The 10,494-nt window shown below is 39.8% G+C and overlaps 2 long non-coding RNA genes across 2 annotated transcripts; one reads left to right on the forward strand and one right to left on the reverse strand.

Moving 5' to 3' along the window:
* The first annotated feature begins 448 nt into the window (after nt 1–448).
* LOC135110601 (uncharacterized) lies at nt 449–3,333 on the forward strand. The gene is made up of 3 exons (XR_010273330.1): nt 449–1,106; nt 1,465–2,725; nt 3,117–3,333. It is a non-coding gene; the product is annotated as an uncharacterized LOC135110601 (long non-coding RNA).
* A 135-nt stretch (nt 3,334–3,468) lies between these two features.
* Nucleotides 3,469–8,789, reverse strand: LOC135110600 (uncharacterized). Its single transcript, XR_010273329.1, has 2 exons — nt 8,377–8,789; nt 3,469–3,821 (listed from the first exon to the last, which is right to left on the reverse strand). It is a non-coding gene; the product is annotated as an uncharacterized LOC135110600 (long non-coding RNA).
* Between the last annotated feature and the right edge of the window lie 1,705 nt (nt 8,790–10,494).

The raw sequence follows: 10,494 nt of genomic DNA on the forward strand, positions 1-10,494 counted from the left end.
TTCCCACTTGCTTTTCCCTCCCCCTCACCGGTTCCCTAAATCATTCTTTTTCTCTCATCCCTTCAATCCTCTTCTCTGTTTGCAAGTGAGTCACGTACCAACGTCTTGCTTCCCTCCTTCCCTTTCCTCATCTACTTTCTTTCTTTACTCGTTCATTATTTCCTCTCTCTCTCTCTCTCTCTCTCTCTCTCTCTCTCTCTCTCTCTCTCTCTCTCTCTCTCTCTCTCTCTCTCTCTCTCTCTCTCTCTCTCTCTATATATATATATATATATATATATATATATATATATATATATATATATATATATATATATATATATATATATATATATATATATATATATATATATATATATATATATTTATTTATTTATTTATTTATACACGTAATTGTCTCCCTCTACCATTCAGCAGCAGCAGCAGCAGCAGCAGCAGCAGCAGCAAAAACAACAACAACAACAACAACAACAACAACAACAGCAGCAGCAGCAACAAAAACAACAACAACAACAACAACCGCAACAACGACAGCAGCAGCAGCAGTAGCAGTATTTCAAACATCTTTATATCTTCATTATTATTTTTAACTAGTAAAAAAAAATCAAGAGACCAACAATTGTGGCAGCAGGAGCAGAAGCAGGAGAAGGAGTGGAATAAAGAACGAGAAAGAGGAGAGAGGATAAAGGAAGAAAAAGAGTGGCGGTACTGGAGGAGGAGGAGGAGGAGTGGCGGTGGTGTTCATTTGGTGGAGCATAAGTAGGAATAAGTAAGACTTTTCGTTACTTACAGGATAATAAGACGTTTGGAGCAGCAATTTATATCTATAATACGCCTAACTATTTTCCTCCTCCCTCTTCTTTTCCCCTCCTCCCTCCCTCCCTACTGCCCGTGCTGTCCCTCTTTTCACGTTTCTACTTCTTCTTTAATCTCTTCATGTAAGGCGGTTTGTTGGTCTGCTTCCTAATTTGTATATGATCTACATACACACATCACTACTTGAGCAGCTGTACATTGCTAAGGTTTGTTCATTGATACCATCTGTCCTCTCCTGCAGTGATTCCCCATGCTGTGCTGCAGCCGCCCAACGTCATCCCAGAGAAGCTCACGTGGGTATCTTTCTTCACCTGTCCTCCCTTTCACTCCTCTACTCTGTAAGATTCCTAACCTCCAAGTTGGAGTCAACCCTCTACTCAGCAGCAAGGAAAAAAAAATTACTCGTGTTAATATGCTACCTGGAAGTGATTGATTTTGACTCATCTTGATACATTAGGTTTGGAATGGTTGACTAGTTTTACTCACAGACAAGCTTTGCAATTAAGTTCCCTTATGAGAACTGCCACAAGCTTGGAAAATATAACTCCTCATCCCTTGCCTTTGCTTACCTTGCCTTCAGTCAACATTAGCCATATCCTGTCTACACATTAAAGTCAGTGCTGATTTATCTTATTTTATTACTTGTTTAAGACGATGCATTCACGATCATGAATCGCTGGTGGATGAACACAACCCACCAGCAGTACATCAATAGAACTCAGTGCTTTGTCAAGCAGTATTCCACCTATGATGTGGCACCACTCCTGCCCCCCACACTAGCAGCCGTGTCACAAGTTACTAGTAAGAAGGGAACCTGGAAAATGGGTGGGCAAAAGAAGAAAGGAAACAGGATGGAATGCAGAAGCAAAAGGAGAATATAAGGAAGCAGGAAAAAGAAAGAATTAGTAGCATATCTCCTAATCCTTTCCTACCCTATTTATTCTACTAATCATCAGAGCTTATCTGTTATTTGGTTGTCTTTTGCTATGTCTTTGTAGCCAATACTATCACTCCTCACAGCAAGAGTAGCAGTCCTTACCTCTTGTCTACGCCTGTCATATCCATTATTCTTGTAGATAAGTGGTGAAAGAACACTGGCTGAGAACATGGCAGATAATGGGGGTAAGAGAGTGTGTGTGTGTGTGTGTGTGTGTGTGTGTGTGTGTGTCATTGAACATTTTCTTGTGCTGGGTTGTCTATGTTGTGCTTTTCATTTCATTTTCATCTAATACTTCCTCCTCCTCCTCTTCTCTTCTACTCTTAGTGTATTACTTGGCTCCACTGCATGCAGTGTTACTCCCTCCAGGCTTTGCCTCTGTGGATTTTACTAGCAGGTCCTGCATGAGGTTTGGGAAGCTGCTGCACATGTGGTTTGATGTTATGCTGTGTTGTACACTTTGCTGTCTTTCAAGATCCCAGAATTGAGAGTGAGAGAGATTCTATAATGATAGTGTTTGTGTATTTTATTTGCTATGAATAGCTTTCCAGAAGTAGAGTAACAGAGATCATACTATCAGAGTTAGAGGTTTAAGAGTTGTATACAGTTCTGCATAAAACTTAATGCTATTGATAATGGTTAGTTTCTTAGTCTCGTCTTTATGAATGTTGCATTAAAATCCATCAATGAACACATTATTCGCTTCATGCATAAACAAACTGATTAACCAATTTTTTCCTTCCCATCACAAAATGTGTTGACTCTGCCACAGACTTTCACGACATCCTCACCATGACACCACATGCATCCCTTACTCCCTCCTTCTCTTATAACTGCCTTGCCCTCCTGAGGCCTGAGAGCAGCATGGGTGGCCTACCAAAGGAGAGTGGAGAAGGATGGGTGGGGCCATACACTCTCCCTCCTGGCCTTCGACACTTCACCAAGGACCAACTCTTCTTTATCAGCTTTGCTAAGGTGAGAGAGAGAGAGAGAGAGAGAGAGAGAGAGAGAGAGAGAGAGAGAGGAGGAGAGACGAGAGGAGAGAGAGAGAGAGAGAGAAAGAGAGAGAGAGGAGAGAGAGAGAGAGAAGAGAGAGAGGAGAGAGAGAGAGAGAGAGGAGAGAGAGAGAGAGGAGAGAGAGAGAAAATGCCACTTCAACAATTCTAATATCATTTTTTCATCTAGTTATCTGCCTGCCTGGCTTTCTTTCACCATTCCCAGGGTGTCATTACATTATGTCAATTGTTCTTCAGCTATCTGTCCAGCACATGACATTCACTTTCTTTTTTTGTATTAATTAGGCAAACAACTCAATAACCAACTCAATCCAACCACAAGGACTAGCACTCAGTCACCTTTCCCTCAGGAGTGGTGCAACAACATCACGCCCTTCGCACTGCAGTATATCCCGAAAGCCAGCGTCCACATGCCTGGTTACTTCCGAACCCAAAAGAGAAGTGCATGCTGTGGTGAAGAAGGGGTGACGGCAAGACTGTGGCAGGAGGCAGGTGCTGCTCCAGACAGGGCCATCAAGTGTATGTGTACTCATGTGCCCTCATGGTGCAGGAAGGAGGTGACAGAATCATGCAATAATAGAAAAGCAAAATCAGTGGCTTGAATCTCTGAATGCTGATTATATGCAGTACTCAAGAAGAGTCACCTCCAAAACGTCATGTCTTCTGAGTGTTAAGATGTTCATTGGTAAAAAAAAAAGACAATCAGATGTGAAGTTTGCTATATTTTACACTCCCAAGGCAGACATGATCTACCTGACCTCGTTCAGCATAACAAGGCAAAATCATGTATATTTACCATACATAATAAAAAAATACATCATGACACCTTTGTATGTAAGAGTTATATTTTATATCCCCAAGCAGTTAGACCTCTCACTGTGACCAGGTGGCATATGGTGTGCATGCTTCTGTAACCATTATTAAAACAAAATAAATAAATAAAAATATTAAAGCTTTTTATCATCATGACTGCCATCACTACAGTCACCAGCAACAAGCAGCAACATATCTCTTGGTCCTGTGGAGGCTGTTTCTGATATCCTACAATATCCAATCTGAAATAAGAAACATAGGTTAGTAAAGATAAAGGCTCCTCCCCAGGAATAGCAAGGTGACAGTACAGATGGTCACCATACAAGCCACAGAACATGTCAGGCCATCAGGCATAAAATGTCACATGTCCTAAGACAACCTCTGCATTTGGTCATAAGGAATATTGGTAAAATCAGTGACCTCATAAGCACGAAATCTTGAGTGAAAAACAGGACATTCGCATTTTATAACAAATTCTACTTGTGAAAGGGATGAAAACAGCACTTTAGAATCATATAACGAATTCTAACTTTCCAGATACATCAGTCTGTTGTTTTTCTTCTCCTTTTCAAAACTCCTGATCACACTAACAAATAATCGCCACCCTTCTCTCTTCAGTTCAATTTCTTCTAACATCATTCAATGGATGGGGAGGCAAAGATAATATCCTGTTAAATAGCATATGAGTACTGGCTGCCAAACCACACACACACACACACACAAAGAAAAAAAAAACCTCAGATAAGAAAGAGTTTTCTAGAGGACATCCACTGAACACTGCCACATGCTAGTCTCAGAAATAGATTGAATAAGCATACCACCTCACTCAGTACACATTTATATATATTGGTTTTTATCACACACAAGAATCTCGTCAATTATTATTAAGTCCCCCCCGCTCTCTCAGAGGAAAGGAAGTTGTTGGACTCCACAATGTCGACAGAGAGATATTGAGGGATCTGTGGGAGAAAAAAAGGACATGTTAGGAGTGTTAGGAGTGATGCTTGTCTAAGGAGAAATCCATATATCTATTAAAAAAAGATATTACCTTTTGAAATATTGTTATCTATATCAAACATCTAAATAGCATTCATCAGAGGAGAAGGGAGATAGTAGTAGTAGTAAGAACATAAGAAATAAGGGAAGCTGTAAGAAGCCACCAGGCTTACACATGGCAGTCCTTGTATGAAATATACCTACCTATTTCTCCCATCCATAAACCCGTCTAATCTTCTCTTAAAGCTCCCTAATGACCTAGCACTAACAACATGATTACTGATTCCATTCCACTCATCTACCACTCTATTTGAGAACCAATTTCTTCCCATCTCTTTCCTACACCTAAATTTTTTAAGCCTGAACCAATTATTTCTTGTTCTATCCTGGCTGCTGATCCTAACAATTTTGCTTACATCCCCCTTGTTATAACCCTTATACCACTTGAAGACTTCAATCAGGTTCCCTCTTAACCTACATCTCTCTAAAGAATGTAAATTTAACAGCTTCAATCTCGCCTCGTAAGGAATACTCCTTATCCACTGTATCCTTTTTAGTCATTCTCCTCTGTACTGATTCTAATAAACCTATATCTTTCCTGTAATGTGGGGAACAGAACTGCACAGTGTAGTCTAGATGAGGTCTAACCAGCGCCAAGTATAACTTTAATATTATCTCTGGCCTTCTAATTTTAACACTCCTAAAAATTAATCCTAATACTCTATTTGCCCTGTTTCCTGTCTCTATGCATTGTTTTCCTAAACAGAGTTCAAAGCTAACTATAACTCCTAAATCTTTCTCGTACCCTGTACCAACCAGAGCTTCATTGTTCAATGAGTACCTACTGTGTGGGTTTCCTCTACCTATGCTAAGTACTTTGCATTTGTTGATATTAAACTGCATCTGCATCTGTCCGTCCATTCATTCATCCCACCTAAATCTGCCTGCAAGGCAATGGCATCCGATTCTGACCTAATTAATCTACCTATCTTTGTGTCATCCGCAAATTTCCTAACATCACTACTAATTCCACTATCCAAGTCATTGATATATATTAAAAACAACAATGGCCCTAATACTGATCCCTGTGGCACCACACTAATTACATGACCCCACTAGGATTTAGAGCCATTTATTACAACTCATTGCCGCCTGTCACTAAACCATGACCTTATCCAGCCTAATACCTCCCCATCTATCCCGTGTCCCCTAACCTTTCTCAGAAGCCTTTGATGGGGTACCTTGTCAAACGCTTTACTAAAGTCCAGATATAAGATGTCATAATTATCACCATTATTATTATCATTGCTGTTGTTATTATTATTATTAGTGGTAGTAGTAGTTAGACCAGGCTAGGTTTGGTTTGGTTCGTCATCGCTGTTGTCAGAGAGAGAGAGAGAGAGAGAGAGAGAGAGAGAGAGAGAGAGAGAGAGAGAGAGAGAGAGAGAGAGAGAGAGAGAGAGAGAGAGAGAGAGAGAGAGAGGATTACATTAGGAGTTGGAGTGGTGAGTGGTAGGAGAGGCAGAGACACTTTTTCACAGGCACTAATCTAATCAGACTTAAAACATGCTTAAAACATCCAAAACAACTCAAAACAACATCTAAATATACCCACAAAACTTATCCGAACACACCCAAAACACGTTCTAATCATCCAAAACACTCAAAACACCCTACATCACCTCAAAATACCCAAAAAGACTCACCCAAAAACAACCAAATCATACTAAGAACATTAAAAAAAACACTGAAAACACCCTGATATACCCACAAAACTCATCCAACACAACCAAAACACGTTGAAAACATCCAACAACACCCTACAATACCCATAAAACTCACCCAAACACGCTCAAAACACCTAAAACACACTCAAAACACTCTCAACACCCCCAAATTACCCACAAAACTCACCCACTCAAAACATCCAAAGCACACCCAAAACACCCTAAAACTCATTCAAACACACCAAAAAAAAAAAAAAACACAACACCATAGAATACCCCAAAACACACCAAAACGCACCCAACACACACCACACACACTCAAATACACCCAAAACACTTAAAACACCCAAAATAAACCCAAAAAAAAACTCAAAACACCTCAACATACCCCCAAATACACCCAAAACACACCAAAATACTCCACAATATACTCAAAACACCCCACAAGACTAAAAATATGTAAAATACATCTAAAAAAATATCCTAAGCCACACTTAAAACACCCTAAATTCACCCAAAACACAGATAACAACAAGCACACATTCTAAACACACCTAAACACCACCAAAATACACTTAAAACACCCCCATAGCACTCCTAAATACACCCAAAACACACTTAAAACACCCAAAACACATTAAAACATCCAAAACACAAAAAAATATTACACAGAAAGGCAGGGCAGGAAGGGAAAGTAAGTCTTCTTCCTATTTACCTGTTATGCCTCCTCTTCCATTTCTCCTTACTTTTCCTCCTCCTCCTCCATTTCACTATTTTTCTCCTACTACTACAACTACCTACATACCTGAGTTTGGAAACAGCTGGAAACACCCGGAAAACATTGGAAATTACAGTAAATAGCAAATATCGAGGAGACACAGGAGCAGACGGAGCACCAAGCCCCCCACCCACAAGTCCCTGATGACGTCACAACCCACCTGCCGCCGCCCCGCTGCCATACGTACGTAACGTATTTCATTTTAAAATTGACCCCTAGAAAAAATGAAGCTAGGCTTGAATACATTATATAATCTAACTTGACAATTAGTTTAATTAATATTCACAATATAAAAACATCTCTAGCTTGAGCAGTTATAAAGAAATATTATATGAAATATGGAAAAAGTGTTGTAACCTTTGACACCATAAAAAACATTGAAAACTCCATTCATCTCACTTTACTCTGGTAAAAAAACACTTTAAAAAATCTAAACTATTTTTTCAAACAATGCAAACTCACTTACAAACTAAAACAAAGAAATAAGGAAACTAAAAAATGACAAAATTACCACTTTTAACGGAACCGTAAGCCTATTCAAAGTCCACATACTTAACTCAACAGGGACGCAAAACACTTCAAATATCATAAACGATTTTTTAAAGCAATAAAATCTTCATTAAACCCTCAAATAAAAAAGCCGACACTCGTGTTGGGTAAATATCACCGTATAAACCGCCCTTTATTTACGCAAAAAACAACAGCAAATTCAGCACATTTACTTAACTGAAGCAAGAAAAACACTTCAAAAGCAACAAAATATTTTTAGAATCCATAAAATCTTACTATACAAGTCAAATAAAGTCATTCAGAAAAATGAAAAAAAATATTGGAACCCACAAGCTGGAACAGGCAGCAAGCCATCATGGCGGCCCTCGGCAGCGACCTCAGCCGGGGAGCCGGCCGCCTTATTACCTTAATTATTTCTTCATGACAACAAAACCAGGCAATGACGGATACATCTGACCAGCGGATATGAAGGCTAGGCATGTGGCTCCATCTTGTGACATGTTAGGCTTATAAAAAGTGAGAGACGAAGCAAATAATGACTGAAAATACTGACGCCCCACCTGTATCTCAGCTCACAGCTTGTTTACATGCTGACGAACTTTTAATATTTCCATAAATCTCCAACTATTTTCACTCAGATGTAAACAAAACCTAAAAATAAATCAATAACCTCAAAAAAAATACCTAAAAAACGAATAATGAAACCTAAATAAACGAGAAGACACTACAGGGAGGAGAGAGTTGCAGTAAGGCTGACCGAGGGGATGCTGGCACCACTGGACTCACCTTGCGTACTTGTGCCTCTCTGATGCTGCTTGGCGGTGCTCGATGCAGGGAGAAGCTGCAGGGAATACCGAAACACTGCTTAATAGAGTGTGTAGGACAAGACTGACTAGTGCTGACCAAAACACTGTAGCCAGCTAGCCGCAAGCCAACCAGCCACCCAGACACATGTTTTTACTGGTTAATAGAGCGTGTGGGACAAGTCTGACAAGTGCTGACCAAAACACTGTAGCCAGCCAGCCGCAAGCCAACCAGCCACCCAGCGCCACCTGTGACTGCTCCTTCAACTACACTCACAAACACACACTAACACACACAAAAGTTGACATGTTATTAAATAATACGTCAAATAATATAAATATACTCATTTCCTCACTTCATTTTTCCCATTCCACACCCGCTACGTTATTATGAACGAAAACTTCACTCACTGCGGCACCGTGTCACCGCCGAAAACACGAACGAGGGCAGTACAGGCTCAACTAAAATGCTCCTCTCTCTCTCTCTCTCTCTCTCTCTCTCTCTCTCTCCACGACTGTTTCTCAAAGCCGCAAAGCCACAAACCAGGGTTTTCAAGGATGTTTTTCCAGTTAATAATGTAGAAATGTTGTAGATCTGTCACTAGAACTGTAAAAACACCCTTAAAAAAACTGTCACTTTAATTACAGCCTTTTAAATGCGTATTTCTCCTATTAGTAATGTAGAAATGATGCTAATGTCACTAGAACTGTAAAAACACCCTTGAAAACCCCTACAACTGCTGTGAGTGTGTGTGTGTGTGTGTGAGAGAGAGAGAGAGAGAGAGAGAGAGAGAGAGAGAGAGAGAGAGAGAGAGAGAGTGGCGAGGGGAAGACTTTTGTAAGTGAATAAACTGATGTTCAATGTGGTGAATAAATATTTAAGTGTGGCTGATTTTCAAGGATAAATGGCACTAAATTCAACCTACTGCATGCCACGGTTTATAAAGTTGTAATCCAGTGTTAGGAACATGTCAAAATTAGTTCTTAATGTGAAAATATGTGAGTGCATGATTGGTAAGGAGCGATGAGGGGGAGGCAGCCGCCGGCATTGTTAACGGTATGTTAAAAGTGGTTAGTAACCAAATGCGAGTCCAAGAGTTGCTAATACGAGTACTACGAAACCTAACCTTACCAAACCCGCCATCAAGTACCCCTGGGGCTGTCCCTTCCTCACCCACCTCATTATTATTCATGTGTACACATATTTAGAGACTTGTTAGGTTTATTTCCGACATCTTTACAACACTGTCCTGAGGATAACTTAATTTACTATACTGCTGGCAAAAAAAGAAAAAAAAAATTGACAGCAGATGTAATATGTGTATGGATATGGTTGCAGTAATTGAAAGAATAGTGCACTACATGTAGAAGGATCATGTAGAAGGATTTTTTCCTTTTTTGCCTACAGCAGAAAGATGTATCTTATTTAAAATAAATAAATAAATAAAATGAAAACTAATGGTTTATAGTCTGCTTTCAGGACCTACACAAGCAAGTGTCAACAGGGTCTTCAAGCGTGTCTGCACAGTGTTGAGTGATACGTCGGTGCAGGAAATCAAGATGCTTCCAACAGACCTTGATCAAAGGAAAACTGCACAGCAGTTCTTCAGGATCAAAAATTTCCCAAGGGTTATTAGGACCAATGATGGTAAGATTAACAATAATGTATTTTGTCTTAAATTTCGTGCTATTGTTATAATGTATCACTTCACCGATTTTTCCTTTGAGTAAAAGGTATCTCACAACCTCAAGTTCCTGTTAAGCATTAATAAAGTTTTCTTATTTTATGTATACTGTGTCCTTCCCTTCTCTTTTTTGTGTTCCATATTTTCTTTTTCTTCTTACTTTTGTTCTTCTACCTCCTCCTCCTCCTCCTCCTTTGAGATAACATCGTCATTACTAACCTCTCTCTCTCTCTCTCTCTCTCTCTCTCTCTCTCTCTCTCTCTCTCTCTCTCTCTCTCTCTCTCTCTCTCTCTCTCTCTCTCTCTCTCTCTCTCTCTCTCTCACACACACACACACACACACACACACACACACACACACACACACACACACACACACACACACATTAAGTTCAGGATATCAAGTTTACTTTCTCG

Source organism: Scylla paramamosain, chromosome 20, assembly GCF_035594125.1.
Source record: "Scylla paramamosain isolate STU-SP2022 chromosome 20, ASM3559412v1, whole genome shotgun sequence".
NCBI lineage: Eukaryota > Metazoa > Arthropoda > Malacostraca > Decapoda > Portunidae > Scylla > Scylla paramamosain.